Below are 20,246 nucleotides of genomic sequence, written 5' to 3'. Positions count from 1 at the left end.
ATGGTTAGTATACTGTGCCTCTGTCTACCTCTGACATAACAGTGATACCCAGGGTTAGCCTACCATCTCCCATCCACTCATCAGGATTCCTCTTGAGGGGTGTCGATAAGTGACTCTCTGGCTGACCTGTACCGGGAGTTTACTGAAGATTGGGGGTGCCTTCTGTGTTATGGATTATTCTGTACAGCTTGTCCTATGTATGTCAGTGCTGGGGTTCAGGTCTCTCATGTGCATAGCTCACTGCCATTCAGATTGTACAAGGTGCAGCATGTTCATTGATTCCAGGTTGGATATGGCTTCATACATCAGGCACAGCTTGCCTGTAGCTGGGCAGTATGGCAGTGTGTGGGGTTGCAGTTTGTTTACTCAGGCAACACATGGCATCTGTTCATGCTCTTTGCTACTCCTGGTGGGGTACTGTTGTGAACTTTACAGTTGATGGAGGTGTCTGCTGAGGTATATCCCACAGGGGCTATTGTAGTCAATTGTGACGCTGATGGAGGATGACTGCAGAGCCACAGTGACATCCCCTTATCTACATCTGCCAACCTTCATGTTTGGGTGGGTATATAGTATATGTTTCTGCGAACACTACAGCCACATGTTTGTCCAGTGCAGGATACCTATCACCTTTTGTACCCAGGTCTCTCATTACATGTTAGGTACATCATGGGTTAACACCTGTGTGGTAATTTGTGGGCACTTACTGTATATCCACGGTGGTTGTCTATACACAGTTCTGCAATTAGCTTGCTGACATGGCTATGGCTCCAGTTGTCTGTTTGTAGGTGGCCCTTTTGTGGGTTGCTTGTGTCAGCTCAGGGTCGGATATGGTGGGCTGTTTGTACTCCTCTGCATACATGTTCAGTCACAGTCCTTCCATGTTGGCCTATACCTATGGGACATATATACAGAACGGGGGGCTGGACCCAGGACCAGGCCTTGTGGGATGCCACTCATATCTGCTTTGTAGTCTGACATGGATGCAGCATGTCTGACCATGTCAGTTCTGTCCTTGGTCTGGTTTGCAATCCCTCTACTGACATAGGGGTATATATTTAAGCTGGTGAACATATCCATACTGAACTCGTACGGTATTGTCTAGAAGCATATGCACGGTCCAGCTACGCTGTGTGGACCACATTGCCCTCATCAATGACCTTAATGACTGCTTCAAATGGGTCAAACATGTTTAGGGGCAAGGATCTGCAGTTATGACAGCCACACTGTGTAGGGTCCAGTATCAGTAGGTCCACAATAGCCTTCTGTCTGTGGTACATACTGATCCTTTCCATAGCTCTGCAGACCAAGCTTGTCAGGATCCTGGGGTGGTAGTTTGCAGTATCCATTCAGGCAACACCTTTGTTGTGAAGGACCACTGTTGTACACTGCTCTTTGGGTACATATCCTGTGGTAAGGCTGACATTGGGCAGTAGTGTGATTTGGCATTCCATTATTGGAGTCCATGTTGGTCTCAGCCCAGGACACCATCACATACCTTTGCTGCGCTGTGTTTTGCTTTGCAGATGATGGCTGTTACCTCAGCATCTGCAATGTCAGGGGACCAGCAGTCTGCTGGGATACATATTTTGCACTCGGGGGGGGGGGGGTGTTTGCACTGCACCTGTCAGGTTGTATGTTAGCAATATGTGTGTGTGTTTGGTATGTTGTTCGTAATATCTGTGTGATTCGGAGCATATCTGTGGATGCCCAGCATGGTTCCTACCATCAGTTAGGTAAGCCTTGTGATTATCCTTAGTGTCCTGTACAATTTGTATCTTCATAGGTTCATGGGTTCATACTAGGCTATCCACCCTAGGGCATTAGTAAGCCTAGCCAGACTGTGTGTGTCTTTTGCCACCCCTTGCTATGTTTCTATTATGGCCATTTATGAATTTCTTTACTGTGCCTCTGTCTGGTCGTGACACAGTGAAGACCCCCAGTATACATGTACGATCATCCATCCACTTGGCAATATTCCTGTTGAGGAGTGTCAGTGAGGGGCTCTGCCTAACATGGATTGGGATCCTGTTTCTGGGTGTGGGGAGCCTCTGGGTTAGGTATCTGTACCTCCAGCACATCTTATTTCATTATGTGTTGAGGCTGACATCTGTCACTCTCACAACTCCAATGGCTTTGATTTCCTGTGGTGGAGCATGTCCATTACTCCTGTGTTGGACATGGCCTTGTACAACAGACATACAATGCCTCTGTGTAGGCAGTCTGTGACTGCATTCAGCTGGGGTGTCTACAGCCAGGCAGCATATGACATATATTTCACACCCTTTATCCTCTTGGTGGGGTAACTATGAGGTCTTCCGAACCGCTGCAGGTATCACGTATGGTACATCCCATATGAGTCACTGTACTAGATTATGGGTCTGATAAGGGAACAGTACAGTGACACAGTGACCTCTGTTGATGTAGATGTGAATACTTTCATGATACGGTGTCCAATATCGACAATCTTCCTAGCCACATTGGCTTTGTGAGTGTCACATGACAGATTACTGTCGACTTGTGTCACTAGGTCCCTGATTACTCCTTGCATACATAATGGTTTGCCACCTATGTGGTAATTTGTGTGTACCTTGTCTGGTATTTGGTGGGACATTCATACTTTCCAGTGTCTTCAGGATGTCTGGGTGGAGTTCTTGTGTGTGAGAGTGTTGTCTGTCGCATGCTACAGACTGTACAGCAGTTTGGACTACACTTAGGTGCACATGGGTGGTCTCCGCTGCTTTGTGCATTGTCAGTTACCTGGCCATATGGGTGTCTGTGCTGCATGTGGATACTCCCCCTCCTTTGATGTTTTGGTCCAGGTGTTGGGGCCATAACACATGATATGTGGTATAACCTGGTAGTGCTGGTGTGCTATCACTAGGCTTGCAGCAGTCTTCTGTTACTGCACAGACATCAATGTTCTCCATAATGGGAAGTGCCTCAGGGGCATGCATATTGCAGTTTACACATCTGGCATTGGTCAGCATTACCCTTGTGTTTCTTACCACTTATGTTTTCTAGGGTGGTGGGTAGTCTTTTTGGCCTTGCCTACATACGGCTCTATGGAGGTGGCAAAGGCCTTATCCAGTATTCAGACGCACAGGGGTAACAGGTGCAAGCCATCCCTGGAACAGCAGCATGGCTTGTCATGCTTGACATCTCAAGCAGACAGACATTAGACCCTCTTGGACTGACAGCTGTAACTGTGCCAGCTGTTAAACATGATCATTCTGTGTTTGTACTGTGGCATCATTCTTGGTGAGGGTTGGATGCTGCACACAGCCAGTGTCATACCAGCCTGGGGTACATACTCAGAGAGATCATCCATGTCTCTTTTCATGTAGACCAGGGAGGTACATCTCAGGTCATTCACACCAGCATGGACATTGAGTGCATCATATTTCTGCTAGCTTTGGGGTGACCTGCGTACTTGTGTTATGTGGCATTTTGTGGCAGCCTACAGGCAGCTTACTCTACCCTTTCCCTTGTTCAGTCTGGTGAGTGGGACAGCAGTGTGTCTGCCTATACAGACACCTATTACAACTGTATCAGGCATGTTGTTTCTCCTTCTGGCCTGTGACTGTTTGGCACACCAGCTTTGTGTACTATTCATTGCATGTGCTATGTTTGGAGGTTGTGGTTGCTTGTGATCTGCTTTGGAGTCTTCTGTTGGTGTGGTGTGTTTGTAATTAGGGCCTCCAGGAATATTTTTCTGTGTTTTTGTGTTTGATTTACAGTTGTGGTAGGTCTATGTGGGACTGGGTTTGTGGTGTATGTGGTTACCTTCTCCTCCTGACTAGTTTTGACAGTACTGAGTTGGGGGAGCTCAACCTCTGGTTTGGATACATGGTTGCATCTATCACATATATTTGTATTTATTGGGGGGAGTTGTGGTTGTCTGTGTAATTGGGACAGGTGTCACATTGCCTCTGGAGTCACAGATTCTACTTGTTGTGGCTGGACTTAGTGGATTGTAGGTGTGGACATATCTTATTGCCATACTACTGGTCAGTGATTACTTCCCTTTTTATGTTTGCTCTATCATGTGGTAGCTTCCTCATTCTCTTGCATGGTTTGTAATGGCTGGAGTCCAGCATGCCAGATGCCTGCGTGTATGGCATTGTGTGTTGTTGTTATTTGTGATTGCATACTCCAAGCATTCCTGGCTGTGTTCATGGAATGCCTGTATAACATGTTCTGCGGTGCGTCCCATATTCTGCACTTGCATAGGGCCTTCCATGGATTCAACATCAGTTTGGAGGGCTGCAACCTATGCTTTACACATGTTTTTCACTGTGGTATTCTGGCCAGGGACTGGGGTCGGGATGTGTATATCCATTGTGATTACTCTATGGTCTGGTCTTACCAGTGAAGGATACACTTCTCATCTTGCCATCCAGTACACATGTTGCTGATTATCACATCCAGTATGCTTACCCCTCTTGTGGGAGTGGTACGTTGTTCCTGGGCATTTTTCTTTACGGATTCTGGGAACTTTTCTGCAACTGTGTTGGTGCTAGTATAATGCTCCCGGTGTATGTCTGGGTATTTTCACTCAAGCAATATAATGTTGTTTTGGGGGCTTGATATATTCATGTATTCCAACATAGGCCATGTGCAGTTCCTGGTATTAGGACAGTAGTCTGCAGCAGGCTATATACTGGGAGGCAGTTGTAGCCATTGGTATTTTGACCATGACTAATCCATGCTGCTTGTTGTTGTGGTACCAACGTGGGATGTGGTTATCCTTGACATTTATTCCTAGTCACCCTCCTTTTGTAGCTTGTTCCATGTTTTGCGGATGTACAGCACAGTATGAGGTGTGACCTGGTAGTGTTAGGGTGCTGATGTGAGCCTTGACCCAGTTCTCTATTACAGGACTGATATCTACATTCTCCATACTGTGTGCATTTACACTGCACACATCTTGCTGTTTAGACTTCTGGCATTGGGTAGCATTACATCTAGGTTCCTATCCCTTGTGGTACCTATGAAGGTGGGTTTGTGTTTTGAGACTTACCTATTCAGGGCATGCTGTGGGTACTGACAGCCTTTGCCAGTATCCATGGGGCATGGAATAATAGGTGCATGCCACCCCTAGCAGGTGGTGCATCATGTCATGCTCTGCATGTCTTCCCAGCCTGAAACACATTGGCTCCCCTTGGACTAACTGCATTACTTCAGCCAGTTATTGCACTTGATCATCCCATCGTCATTTTGTGGCTTCATGCTTGGTGAGGGTGGATATTAGTCAGGGTGCTCAGGTGTGCATATAGTACATGGTGTTACATTACTTAACACATGGCATTCATGCCTCAGGTGGTGCTGCAGGGCTGCCTCTGTCAGATGCATGTATTACACTTCCCTGTACATGTTTGTGAGCAGGTCATGTCATTTTAGGCATCCATGTTATTATTTGAGTGAGTCAGAGGGGGTATCATTCCCAGGGTTCCTACTAAGCCAGTGTATGTGCTATGCGTTGCCTCTTTGCCAAGGCCAGGGCATACTGGGCACGCCTCCTTCTGCCTACTGGGGCAGGCTCAGGTTGTTCCTCCTCCGAGTCACGCTCTGCCTGTGATGGCCTTGGCAATGGTGGGGGGCTGTTTGGCCCAGCCTTATGCTGGTCCTGCTGCAGCTGTTTTTGCAAGATCATATTATGTAGCATAGCACATACCATGACAATTTGGGTACATGTAGTTGGTGTGTACTGCAAGGCTCCACCAGATGTGTCCAGACACTGGAACCGTGACTTGAGCAGCCCAAACACACGCTCTATTGCATTACGTGTTTGTGCATGTGCCTCATTATGGCGTTCCTGTTCAGGTGTGTGTGCGTTTCTGATGGGTGTCATCAGCCACGGCTCCAGTGCATAACCTGCATCCCCCACTAGGTGTCCGTGTGGGATGTCCCTTTGGCAAATGTCTGGTACAGCTGCGTCAAATGCCAGATGTGGGAAGCATGGTAACTCCCAGGGCAGCCAGCACACACATTCATTATTATGCCCTGGGCATCACACACGACCTTGCAGTTGATGGAGGGGAAGCCCTTGCGGTTAATGTAGGCCCTACCCCGCTCACCGGATGGTGCTTTGATGCGTATGTGCGTGCAGTCTATTGCACCCACTACCTCAGGGTATTCCGCTATTTGCTGGAAGAGATGCATATTGCTGGCCAATACCTCACGGGCATTGGGGAAATATACATGATCACTGACATGTGCTGACATGGCATCCAGGATCTGGTGCAGTACCCTGGAGGCTGATGCCTGTGATATCCCCATTATATCGCCAGTTGGTTTCTCTGGAAGATACCTGTTGCTAGTATTCTTAGGCCAGCACATACCTTGGTTTCCACTGGGATGTTGGTTCTGTGTGTGAGGCATGGCCTGCACAGCTCAACAATTTGCTGCAGGAGCTCTCTGTCCACTCTATAGCAGGCTCTACTATCTCCAGCTCATGTAACCCGTGGTAGGTGACCCTGGGCCTGTACACTCTTCTCCGTCTCCTCAATGTGGGTTGTCTGGCACCATCTGCATTGTCACCACCCTCAGCAAGTCGCCTATGTCTCATTATGACAGCTATGGCAGCCCCTAGCATTTCTGCTCTGAGTGAAGCTTTTTCAGTTTTCACTTCTATTAGCTTACTCCTGTCTTGTAGTGTCTCTTAAGAGAAACATCCTGCACTACTGTTTGCAGAGTTTTAAGTGCCTGGCTGGGCTACTATTCTGCCTGTGTAATTGCCTGCTTCTAATTGTTTTCACCTGCTAGCTTCAGCAGTTATCCCTGCTAGCTTCCTACTAATTCTGTTGCTTCCTTTTTCCTTTCTGTTTCCTCAGGGGGGAGCAACGTGCATACTAGCAGAAACACGCTCACAGTGGCTTACACGCGCGCACACGTGCTTACACGGTTCAGAATCTACTTATTTGGGTTAAAACGAGCGCACACCCGCGCAAACACTGTTACATGTCTGCCAACAACCTCCAACATGCTCAGCCTGCCCTACACGCGCACACACCAGCGCAAACAGTGTTAAACATCTCCCAACACGCTCCCATATGCTCAGTCTGCCTTACACGCGTGCACACTGCCCTACTCGCGCTTCATGGTGCGCACACGTGCGCATGCACGCCCAGCAAGAAACTTTGGTGTAAGTAACAGTGTACACCTTCCATTTCTTGACTTTCCCTGACTTATCTTGTGGCACACCTCTTTCCATGATCTGTGTCTGTCATCTGTCATGTTACACTGACCTCCAATGAACTGCATTTCTTTCTACCATTCTCCCCTGTGATGTCACCTATCTTCTACTCTATTCCTCCCCCTTATGTATCTCTTACACTACTCAGACTGTGCTCATTTGCTATGTGACTGTGAGATTCAGTATCCTAGCCCTCATTTACATGAGATTGCCTACTAATGCTTAGTTACATGTCTTAGACTCAGCTTCCCCCCTTAGCAACCACTACACGGTGGCCATGTTGTTTTTGGTCTGATGGTCCCTGCATTGTCATTCCATGTATTGCATGAAACCCACATTTGTGGGTTTATAACCTTCATTTTTATGTTTTATACAGCGCAGCCCGTTTGCGCGGGGCTGAGCTGGGTTTAAACATCAGCGATCGCTGAAAAAAAAATATTATATTTTTATTATTTTTGCATCGGGTTATCTTGCCAATGGCCACATATTTGGCCATTGGTATGCTGCCTGAGACATATGCACCCTTTACTTGGAGCTGACATGGCTCCGTTGTGGAATTTGCAGAAACGTACTCAGTTGTCAACTGAGTACATTTCTGCAGCTAAAACATCTCTTACACGGATTGATTTCTGCTTCATGGATCGCTAATATAACTCATTTGCATACCTTTCGGCTGCAAGTAAGGTATTTAGCATGTCCATGCCCAGTCCGTGTAAGAGACGTTTTAGCTGGTCTCTTACCCAGAGTTTAGGGCTGTTCCTGGATTGTGAGGCTTGCATGGAGTGTTACACGTCTCTTACACTCCGTGCAAGCCTTTGTGAATCCTGCCCATAATGTATCTTGTACTTGTGGAACAATATTCCTAGGTCCCTGAAGGACCGGATTCACAGAAACACAAGCGCAACTGTCATTGTTGCCTTATAGTTAATATTTCCAAGATGGAGGATGTCTGATGTCTTCATAGCAGATAGTGATATGCAGTACACATCTCAAACATTTGAGAAAGCAAGGATTTAAAGGGAATTCAGACATAACATCCAAGCCATGCTATCCTCAGTCAGGCAAGTAGTTAGAGCAAGAGCTATGCATTACTTGTGGTACCTTGTGTGGTTCCCTGATCTGTTGCCACTATCAACTCTGTCCAATCTGATGACTAGATTTTGTAAAAAAATTCTTTGTAAACTGTATATATGTAAAAAGCCACACTTAACATTTATTGCCTATTATACTTGTTTTCTGTAAAAAGTTGCTTTGCTAATATTGATATAAATTTGTCTGCACTACACATATATGTACTTTAACTTCTGTTGCTATTCGTTATAACCTGCCATTTTACCTTGAATAAATGTTTCATTCAATTGTTAAATTCATCTGTACATTTTTTGAGTATATGTAACTGTCAATATGTTTATATAATTTTGAATGCATGTTGTATGTTATTTTTTTGGCATATTTGGAGCTTTTCTCCTCGGGTCCCACTGAAAATGGGCTGCTGGCTCAGCTGGACTAACCCAGTTAAGAAATGACAAATAAATAAATACACTGTACCATAGTACTTGCTACAGTCTGAATACCAGACACAGAGCACTGGAACACTGAAAGCATGTCCACAAATGCAGTACTGGCATTCACTTCTGAAGTACTTCAGCCCTGCCTGCAAATGCAGCATTGGTACTCATTTTTGAATGTCAGTGCTGCACTACTGAGGAATCAGCATGTGATGATTGCGCCCCCCAATACCATGTGGCAAGGGAGGCTGCTGTTCACCCCACCCTAGCTATACCTTTTGTAGGAGCTATACAAATCGAAAAGAATCTAATGAATGAGAAAAAGTTGTGGTAACAGGTGTGAGGATTATCATTTTGCAGTTTGGAACGCAGGAGTCCTCCATAGCAAAGACCATTCATTAGCTCAGTTGTTGATGGACAGAAGGCTGAAAGGAAGAATACCTATTCAGCTATATTACTGATGTCGGAAAACTAGCACAAGATGAAAGAAAAGCTTAACATAATTCAACTGAGCAGAAATGCTTCTACAACAGAAACTGCAGAAACCTACTAGACTTACAAGCTGCAGATAAAGTAAGACTCAAAACAAGATGGGAAGTACACACTTAATGTTACAGTGGTAAGTAAAACAGCTAACCAATATCCTGTATACTTCAATGAGAAGATGGTAAACTACTTTGTAGAAGTAATAGCTATATAAGACAAATGCATTAAAAGTTAAATTTCCAGAAAGAAGTCTAATTAGAGTTGTCTCAGGCAGTCCTGCCTGTGAAAATAATGTGCAAGATTACAATAATCCAAAGTAACATAGAAGAACTCTTGAAACTGGTTCTCCAAGTGAAGCTTCATTGCTGCAAGGTTGTGCTCTGAAACAAGACAAAAGATTCATTATAAATGGTCATGTTCAGTTTTCCAGATAGATCAGACCATTGAGGAAACCAAACAGATACATGGACTGTTGCAGAATTAAATGCGAGTCTAAAGAGTGAAAATTTTCATTAAAAATGTTTTTGCGTATGTCAAAAAGTTGATTTTGATATAAACAGCTTATGCACACTATAGTGTTAGCATTTACAATAATTGTTGTAATGTATTGCTTGCCAGTCTCTTAGTTATATATTATGGAAGTATTGTTCTAGCTTTAAAAAGGGGTATTAGATATTGGGAATATAGCTTTAAATGCTAGTGAGACAGCTGCATTGATTTCTGTATCATGTGGTATACAGAAGTTGTACAGAATTCGTTTTGCAATATAGATTTCATGGAGTTGAGATCTCATTTACTGTCTGTAAGTTATTGATTAAGCCTCCTGATACGAGACCATGCATTTGGAGTTTGTACCAGTAAATGACAATCACCCAACAAGTGCAAGCTGCAGAGAGAAAACCTGCATTTTCATGTCTGCACCTGATAGCTGTTGAGGTATTCAGCCTTCTTAGAGACCATGGGTGGGGTGGTTCATAGAGAGCATCTTTTTCTCCTACTGATAACATCCACTGTGTCCTCATCAGCTCAATCACTCCCTTCTCTCTTTCCCCTTCCTGTAGAAGTGCAGGAGATGCAGCAAACTTCTGCTCTAACCATGAACACAGGCAGACCCCTCCTTCTGTGAAGAGAGAGAATGGCCTTAATAGCCTTTCACAGGTTGAACTAACACCTCCCATCTTAGAAGGGTGGCAGCCAGGAGGCAGGCTGGCCTACAAGTTACCAGGAGTGGGGATTTCAAATACTCAAGGAATGAACAAACTCTTACTAGGATAGTGGAAGCATATATGATTTCATGAGCATCGCCTCTCCTGACTCCAGGTAACTCATGCACCCCTACAATCAAACAGTTGGTAGCTTGCTCACAATTAGAGACACACTCCTCAGTCTCAAACAGAGTGCCCCCAAATGATGGGTAAGCTAATGTCAAGCTACTCGCTTCCACCTTCCCAACCCAGATTGTTCAGCATCCAAGTTTATTATTCAAAAGCTGGACATGTGAGTTGCATTCAGGGCTCCATCTGTCTATGCCATGGAGTCAGACAGAAGAATGTCATTGAGGACTAGTCCTGCTTTGTTGCTTAAAGTAGTTTCAGCATTATTACTTAGCTAGTCCGTATAACTGCCATTATTTTTAGCAAAGTATCAGAGCAGTGATGAACATATATACATCTGTATGATGTTTATAGGCAGTTCATTTATCTTTACATTTGTTAATTGGGTAAGTACACTGGACCGAGGACCTTTTTCAGGAATGATACATATCAGAAAGCATCAAAAAAGTTAATGTATGTAACTAACAGCAGTTATGCAATACATTGTTTAATATTTATTCAATAACTAGCAGTGCTATATAATCAAGACATATAAAAAGTAAAATAATGAAAGACAGCATGCAGAAACATTGTTGTATAAACAGTTGAAGGAGAAATGCTATTGAAGAGCCAAAGTAATATTAAATACTGAACAGCTCTGTGTTTCTTTCTGGAAATGTAAAGAAGGACCTACCATTCAGTAGACAGACACTGTCTTTGTGTTTTTTCTACTTTGTTACATTATGTTATGGTCAGCACAATAAATCTTTACAATGCAGAATATGTAAAATTATGATCGGATCTCTGGTCATAACCAACTTATGCGTCTGAGACATGAATGCCAAGAAATTCAAGTCAACAGTGAAACCTGAGATGTGAATCTTGGCACCCATTTCAAAAATGTGATTAGAGTTAAGGTCGGTGAGACATGATTATAATTCTTTGTTGCGTATGGAACATGGAGCTTTAGCTTCTCCACATATTATAGCAGTTTGAAAAAAAAGTGTAGGAGTGCGGTGTTTTGCCAACTTTCCACGCTACTTGAACACCTATCTCTGCCAAACATGTAGTAGGCAGGAACAAAGTGTCTACCTGAATAACAAAGGACTTTTAAAATCTTTTAGATACTTAATTTTGCCACATGTAAGTGTGAAAGGGGGAAGTATCTAACAGGTTTATAGTTTTTTATCTTCTGCCACTGTTCTTTGCCATCTGGAACTCTCTACTGTTATTTCCTTGCATAAGACCTGATAATAAAAGTGCTCAAGGGTGCTTATCAAGCTTTTGTGAAGCACCCCTCAGCACTGTTAATATTGGGTCTCGCACTGGGGACATCTAAAAGTTGCTTAACTAACTCATCTTTATGCCCATTGTCAGAGCATAATGGTGGTGTTCCATTCATCACTGTAGCATGTTCTGTTTGAACAGCAACAACATTAACTGTATATTTCAAAAATATTTGCATGTAAGTTTAGAGGCTGTTATATGGCCTACAGTACACCCCCCAAAATCTGTAATCTGGATACACTGTTGAGGAACGAGGAAAGTTTGGACATGGCTATGCTAGCGGAGATTCTGTAGCTATCCTTCTTTGGGTATATCAGTACTATTTGGGCATCTACCTTAATGTTACCATTTACTGTTACCATGTCCTCTGCCAAGAAGATGACACGGTTATGGGCAAGTTGTGATAATAGCAGATTTTTAAGAAGTGGTGCCTGTAATGGTAAAGCTTCCCTCTATCGACCCTTTCTCCCAAGAGGATCGTATATAAGTTTTGGGGACTTTTTAACCTTGTAATTTTGTTTATTTTGATCTTAAAGTTTTCTTTACTTGAGCTTAAAGTATTTAGTTATTTTATGAGTAATCTATGATTAGGTGTGGGTAATGCAGGATTTACCCACAGTTAGTACAGCTTGTTCAAGACAGTGAAGCCTGTGTGAGAAAACAAAGCCAGCCATACATTAATCTTGTATTACCCACACATGAGTGGACTATTGCTGTTATACAATGATATTATTTAAGAAAGAAATTGCTTTTTTAAATAATTTCATTGTATGATGCCACTTAAGTTATCATTCACCGTCTCTGATGGCTATTGATGTATTGCACATGCATATGGCATTTATGTCCTTTCACTTGCACAATTTATCAGTGATGCATAGGATACAGAGAAGGTTCTTGCTTTTTATTTCTCTGTTGTATCTTTGTCTATTCAGAATAAGAAGGGAAAGTCAAGAACACACAGTATAGACATTTCTAAGAAGTAAGCACCTTCTCCTTCTCCATTTTTCTAAGTGTTTTGTTTCTGTTTTTTTTTAATGCTTGTGGTGGAACCATGTCTCCAGCTGTTGAAGGCTTGTTGAGCAGATAGACTTCTTCTTGATGGAAGCATTTGATTTAAAATGGGCAGGCCAGTTGCCATAGCTTACCAGCATGCACATTTCAGAATATTAATGTACGAGTGTCTTTTCCACAGCAGTATTTTATAGATATTTTACATCAATATTTATATTCATATTACATACTATTATATACATATTACATGCCTGTGTGAGCTAGCATCTGCAAATGAATTGTAGATCTGATATGTATTTGTTTCTGGGTTACCCTTACGGGATCAGGCTCATTTTCTAAGGAGACCCAAGGAAAAAAGCTGCATTAATTAAAAATATGTGAACAAAATAACACAGAAACATGTATCAGAATGACACAATCAAAAAGTACATAAAAACTGTGTTGCAAATAATCAAAAAATACATCAAACTTAGAAATTGTATTTATTTATTTTTATTTAATATTTGTTTACCAGGAATGTCCGACTGGGACAGAGCCCATTTTCAGCGGTGGCCCGGGGAGAAATGCTCCAAAATGCTTTGCTTTTGTGGATGTTTGCAGTTCAGTAACCATATATGATTTCTTTGATAGCAGAGCACAGTGACATGTATTTCAAGCGCTAACTTACTACAGTGACTGTGCTTTCAGTTATCTGTTACAGAAAATTATAAGACAACTATAAAAAGATTAGTATTAACACTTTTAGAAGCCAAACTTATTTTACACTTGCTACACATCAAAAGCACTGCTTAGTGAGTGTAAAATAATGGCCTGATCGATCTTGATGTTCACTTTCTCTCATATACACGTATACAGTCTCTTCTGCATTCACACACACATACATTCTGCTTTCATGCATGCATTCATTCACATACCCAGACAGAAACATAAACACACACACAAACACATTTTTTTCTGAACAGATCTGCAGCGTGGTGGTTGGGGATTGCTGCTGTACCACAAACCTCTTAGCTGTCCAGATTTTGGTATTATGTTCAGATTTCTACTTCATACTTTTGGTCTGTTTCTTATAAAATGGGTGTGATACATATAACTAGGTGTGATACCCAACATACATTTTTTGAAGGATTTGAAGTCTGAAAACTGAAATGTATGTCATTATTTAGTGCCTTCAGTCCTCGGATCATCCCAGTAATTTTCCAGAAAAACAGAAATTTTATGAGGAACACACAAATAATATGAGCCAATAGATCAGAACTTTCTGCAAAAATTTGGACAGTTGAGAGATATGATGCATGCTGGCAGTTAGGGACTAAGTGCAATTGTCTTGCGTCAAACAACATATACAAAAATATACAGTTTACTAGCAAATTATACAGTTTGGAAAACCTTTTGAAGATATTACCTAAAGTAGTAAAACAATGCAGAAAAAAGTTCAGACCACTGTGTGAAGCCAAGTATTGAGTGTCTTATTCCAATGGGAAGTAAAACAGGACTGAAATACAGGTTTGCACTCATTTTTAAAGAAACTCAATATCGGGAGTGAGATTGTTAGAACGTTGTGAGTGATGTCATCAAAAGGGAGGTGATTACCTTAGTGAGTGACAGTATTTCAGCTTCGGCCTGAAGCACAAATGTGATTTTTAGCAACGAGATAATTCCCCTTAACATTGAATGTAAACCACCAACAAAATAAGTTCAATAATACACAATAGCAAAAAAACAAAAAAAAAACATAGGTTCACAGGCTCATAAGTGATTACTAGGCTAACCACCCCAGAGGGGCCTTTTTAAGCTTAGCTATCTTTCCCAAGAATCAAACCCTGTACCTTGTGTCTGCAAGATAAACACCTTAACCATTATGCCAACCCCTCCAAATTATTGTCTTCAGACTGATAGCTGAATGAACACACACGCACACTCAAGTTGAATGCTGTGATATTAGAACCCCTACCTATCTAGTTACACAAGTTAGACAATACAGTACCTAATGCTCACACCAACACAGATGTCTGAACCACCTTAGTAATGGGTGCTAACCATAACTCTACACCTTAACATCATTAAAACCTTAATAAAAAATCCAAGAACCAAAATAAATTTAAACAAAAACAAATAGCGGAAATAAAACTTGAGACTGTCTGCAAACCATAAAATCACACTGATTTTTATACATTGATACATTTTGATGAAAGCCCTCAATGTTTTTTATTTTTAAATAAATTAGTGTGATTTTATGGTTTGCGGACAGGCTCAAGTTTTATTTCCACTATTTGTTTTTGTTTAAGTCATTAAAACCTTCCTGTAATACTGCCATTACACAAGACAGACTCAGATGCACAAATATTCACAAACACATATAAATAACACTATGTCTATCCCCTAAACTAACCCTTACCCTAAAATACACAAACTCGCGCACAAACACCCATCCATCATTCATCCCTGACCCAAACCCTAATTCACATACACATACACACATACTCTAACATCCCCACAAACCCCACTTACCTGTATTGACATTTCATTGAATTGACATATCCACTGTTCAGCCATCCATAATGTAGCCATTAAATCACACCCCTGCATATCTGACACAAACATGTGTTCGGGCAAACATAGGGGAACCACACACACACACACACACACACACACACATATATATATATATATATATATATATATATATATATATATATATATATATACACACACACACACACACACACACACACACACACACACACATATATAGTCTAGTGTATAGTTAGCCAATAGGTGTGTGCAGTGTCATAGCCCATCCCAAAAATTACTTATGCTGTAATTCATCTACCTTCAGTCAACTATAACACTATAATAGTAAGTGCCCTTTGGTTGTAGTTGTGTGACCATGGAATTAGTGTATATATATATATATATATATATATATATATATATATATGAGTATGTTTAAAAAAAGCCACATTCAGAATTGTGGGAGCAAAGCCCCCCATGTAACTGCTTTACCAAACAAACATTTTATATCTGAATATCTTCAAATTAGCTACCATACTTTAATGCTTTTTCTTTTCTTTTTTTTTTTTTACTGACAGACACCACCTGTACATGCTGTCCCCAGCATGACTGTTTTATTAAGGTAAATGTTGAAAATATAATGTATATTTTCATAATTGTTTGCAACCACACCTTAGAAATGTACATTTTACTCTGACAGTTTCACTGTGCATAGGTTAATGTTCAGTAAATCATATCATCTTGTAGATCTGATCTTCCTGCCTTAATTTTTTGGTATTTTTGGTAGCCCCTACCAGGGCTTTGGAAATTAGAGTTTGAAAGCACTGATGTGTATACTTAACTCAGGAGTATAGGGAAGCTTCCTTTACAATAAACTTTACAACTCTGCTTTAATGGTGACCATACTCTTATAAAAATGATGAGTTAAGGTGGTGCTGATGCTTGCATGGATTGATGAAAAAGGATGAAGTCATATGATGTCTCAGTATCTTTCTGTAAGTCAGGGTGTAAATTTGTCATTATGCATCATGTTGGCAGGCAATATGAAAAAGAAATGCATTTTATAGAGTCAAAACTTTTAGTTTACTTTCAAAATTTTATATAGCTGTTATTTATAATCAAATGAATAAAATAAGATTGTTTCCTTGATATCATGCTTTTATTTTCCAGTGCCAAATTACTGCAATGAGGTCTGCGGCTTTTTCTAGCCATGATTAGTAATACAGGTGTGTCACTTAGATGAGATGGATTTAATTACCTTTGCTGTAATGAGTGCTTTTTTTTTTGCAATACTGTTTGTACAAAACAGACTTTTAGCCATTTCAGTTTTTGACATTGTAACTTCAACTGCATTTAAATTGGAAAGCACAAAATAGCACCAGATAATACCATGATTATCCTCAGAAATTAGTCTCTAAGTGGAATGCTTTGATTTTGACAGGTTAAGTTTCATGCATCTTTAAAAGCATCCAGTAATACCATATAAAGTATAAATGATCTATGGCATGAACTTTCAGAAACATGAATTATTTTAATTATAAGAATGCGACAGTGCATTTGTGCGCCTGCCCCAACAGCACTTTTGCTCCTTTCTCATTTTCTTTAAAGAACAAAGAACAGTTTTTATTGTTATGCATAACAACCATATTGGCAGGATGAATGCAAAGTAAGCAGCCTAGCTCTCAACCTGTTAGCACAAGAAAGCTGTATAAAGCCTAAAATAATGGGAGAACAAAGGAACAAAAACAGGGACAAATTTTAAATATTGCTCTCATAAACTTAGAAAGTTGCTAGAATAACAACTTTTGTGTTTGCATGCATTTTCTGAAGGATATGAAATATGAAATTCAAATGTATGTCATCTTTTAGTGACTTCAATCCTCAGTGATTTGCTAGAAAATCACAAATTTTATGATGAAGAGACCAAAAATATGAGGCAAAAGTCTGGATATTCTGCCAAAATCTAAACAGCTGAAAGGTGTGGTAAGCAGGTATTATTGTGCTATAAACTGGTAATTCTAGCATCTGTACTTCTTACCATTCAGATAGCATTCCACTTACATTTGACCCAGTCATCAGGGACTTAGATAAGTATATTGCACAATGTATCCTTCACGGGATTTCTTCGAGGTCCAAAAAAGTTATAGCCCCACTTTCTTCATTGCTCATTAGGCCCCATCATTTGATATAATGCTTTTACCACACTAAGCACTTAAACCAGCTTGAGAGAACTCAATGTTTTCTCACCAAAAATATCTCAGATATATTTATCCTTAGCTATGATGACAGAGTAAAAGTTTGTCCCTTTCCTTGATGTCACACAAATTTGTGAGGGGTGTTATCTGTGTAATATTTCATTCTATGAACAACCTGGTACTCTTTGATCTCTTTAACGCAAATGGAACCCTGGTAAAGCAAACACCCACTGTGTTAACGTAAGCCTGTACTACCAAATCAGCAACACCAGATGCATGACAGATATATCACCCAAGCTGCCTTTACATCTCTAGCAAAATAGTTCTACAGCAACCTTTGACATCTGCCTGATGGACAGGATAGCTGATTGTATTTTCACCAGGGATATGCTGAGAAAGTCTGCTTAAGGGTCATTGTTAGTTTCACATCACTATTTGTTAATATGACTGACTTCTCAATGGTCTTCTTAGCTGTAAGTCTGGTAAGAACCTGTGAACTTGTGAACCTATGAGACAAATTTCCCTTATTTCTGAGGATAGCTTTATTTATCACATTTTTGCATTTGCCCATTCAGGTGCAATTATGAATTGTTGCATTTTCAGTACTGGACATGTTTTTTTTTTTCCCTGGAGAAGGCAAATTAATAGTTTGTGCAGGGTAGACTAATACATTTTATAATAGGTAGATTGAGATTTTGTAAAATTTCATATGATGATGACTCAGTTCTGTGTACATTGACCAATGACCACTGCAGTGAGAGTTTTTGCATAATCAGTTTAAAAATGCATGTGTGCTATAATGTTATAAATTGCTGCAGAGTGGTGGCTCTAATAACACTGCTAAGCAGTATGTAAAAATCTTTTGTATCTGCTGAGGCAAGATTCTATACTTTAGTATAAAAAACTTAATATTTCCTTGCATCAGTTCTATAATTCTGACTTATAATTCCACTTTTTATATTCAATTGAAAAGTTTTTTGAAAAATGCTATTGTAGTTTGATAGAGATCTGATGTAACTGCACGCATAAATGTTAAATTTTGCTATATTTGTTAGATTTATTTCATCTGGCATTCTTCATAACACTTGTAAGGTTTGAAATTCTACTTGTAAACACTCTCTGTATTTGGACTCAGCATCCTGGTTCAGTCTGAGCAATTCATTTAGTAGATTTGAATCAGCTGTGAGCAGTCAAGAGACTTGTTCTGCTCCAGAAAATATAGCTTTATCAATTGCCAAACTGTTAAATTGTCCTTTCAGTTGACTTCCTTCTGATGCATTTAAAATATTATCTAACTTACCACTTATTGAGTTAGTGGCTTGTGTTCATCAACCATGCAAAATGTTTATTTTCAGTTAATGCTGTTTAATTTGAGTGCACAGGCTTCAATCAGATACTCTGTTAATTTTAAAATGTGCATAAGAAGGCAGCTTGTTTACATTTATTAATTTATACTTATGTTGAAGAGCTGCAAACCTCACCTGGATAATTAACATTTTATTGCAGTGTAGAAATTGTTTTCAGAACAGTTTGTGATTACTTTCTTCACTATGTAACCTCAGAAGTCATTCATAAAACGGACAATATAAATTATTGGTTAAAAAGATTTATGAGAAAGTCAGTGAGCACTGGCCCTTGTGTTGCGGGCTTCTGTATTATCCTAAGAGGAAAATGAGGGATTAGGCACTACTGGGTGATCTGCTGGCAATGGTCATGGGAAATAACACAGACATATGCACACACACATTTCTCTGTGTTGGGAAATGTTTGGGCACATATGGCTGTATGTGTGCACATAGCTCATATCTGCATCACTGCTTATGTACATTTTCACTATGGCAATGTTAGGCAGAACAAGAAATATCCTGTATTGTAAATACACTCTAAGCGATGGACACACAGAATATTGAAATATCATACCAAAGCATGCCTGTCTCAAATAGGTCAAATAGGGATGGGAGTGCCTAGGATGGAAAATTAATGAGATGAAAAAAAGTTTCCTTAAAATTATCCTTCTGACAGAAGTTCTGCTGTCATGTTTGTTTTTCATGGTCATTGCTTCACTGATTTAGATAAAAGTTTATTCTTTCTGCTCAGAGGCAATTTTCTTAGAAATGTTACTCAGTAAGTTTATTGCTGATTTAGTAATGGGGTGATAACTTGTTCACTGTATAGTCAAAGTGAAATGACCATTGACATGGATTATTGGTCAGCAGAATATATGTCTGAGAGCAATAAGCTAAAGCATATTATTGTGGCCATTATTTATTTCACCTTCATCACAATCAAAAATCAGAGGTATACACAGAAAGTGAACATCTTTAGGGAGTAGCCTGTGTGTGAATACAAAAGGTTATTCCACAATTACTGTCACTGATGTGGCTTGTCAGTGGGATGTGTGTGTCTAAAGACAACAACCTGAAATACATTACTGTGCCAATTATAGCTCTCACTTTCATCACAATCAAAAAACAGAAATATGCACAAAAGTTTATCAAACCAAACAGACCCTAACAAAAAATGTAGACATCTTTAGGGTATAGCCTATGTGTGAAACAAAAGTTTATTACAAAATCACTATTAAATGGTCATTGATATGCCTTGCCAGCATACTGTGACTATTACATATTTCACTTTCATCACAATCAAACTTCAGAGATGTGCATAAAAGTGGACCAAACCAGAGAATCCATAGCAAGACAGAGTACTGTATGTGAAGAAAAAAATGACAAAC

Source organism: Protopterus annectens, chromosome 4.part1 (assembly GCF_019279795.1).
Source record: "Protopterus annectens isolate FY-2018-M chromosome 4.part1, PAN1.0, whole genome shotgun sequence".
In the NCBI taxonomy this organism is placed as follows: domain Eukaryota; kingdom Metazoa; phylum Chordata; order Ceratodontiformes; family Protopteridae; genus Protopterus; species Protopterus annectens.
The sequence above is the reverse complement of the archived record's forward strand: the minus strand, read 5'-3'. Positions refer to the sequence as shown.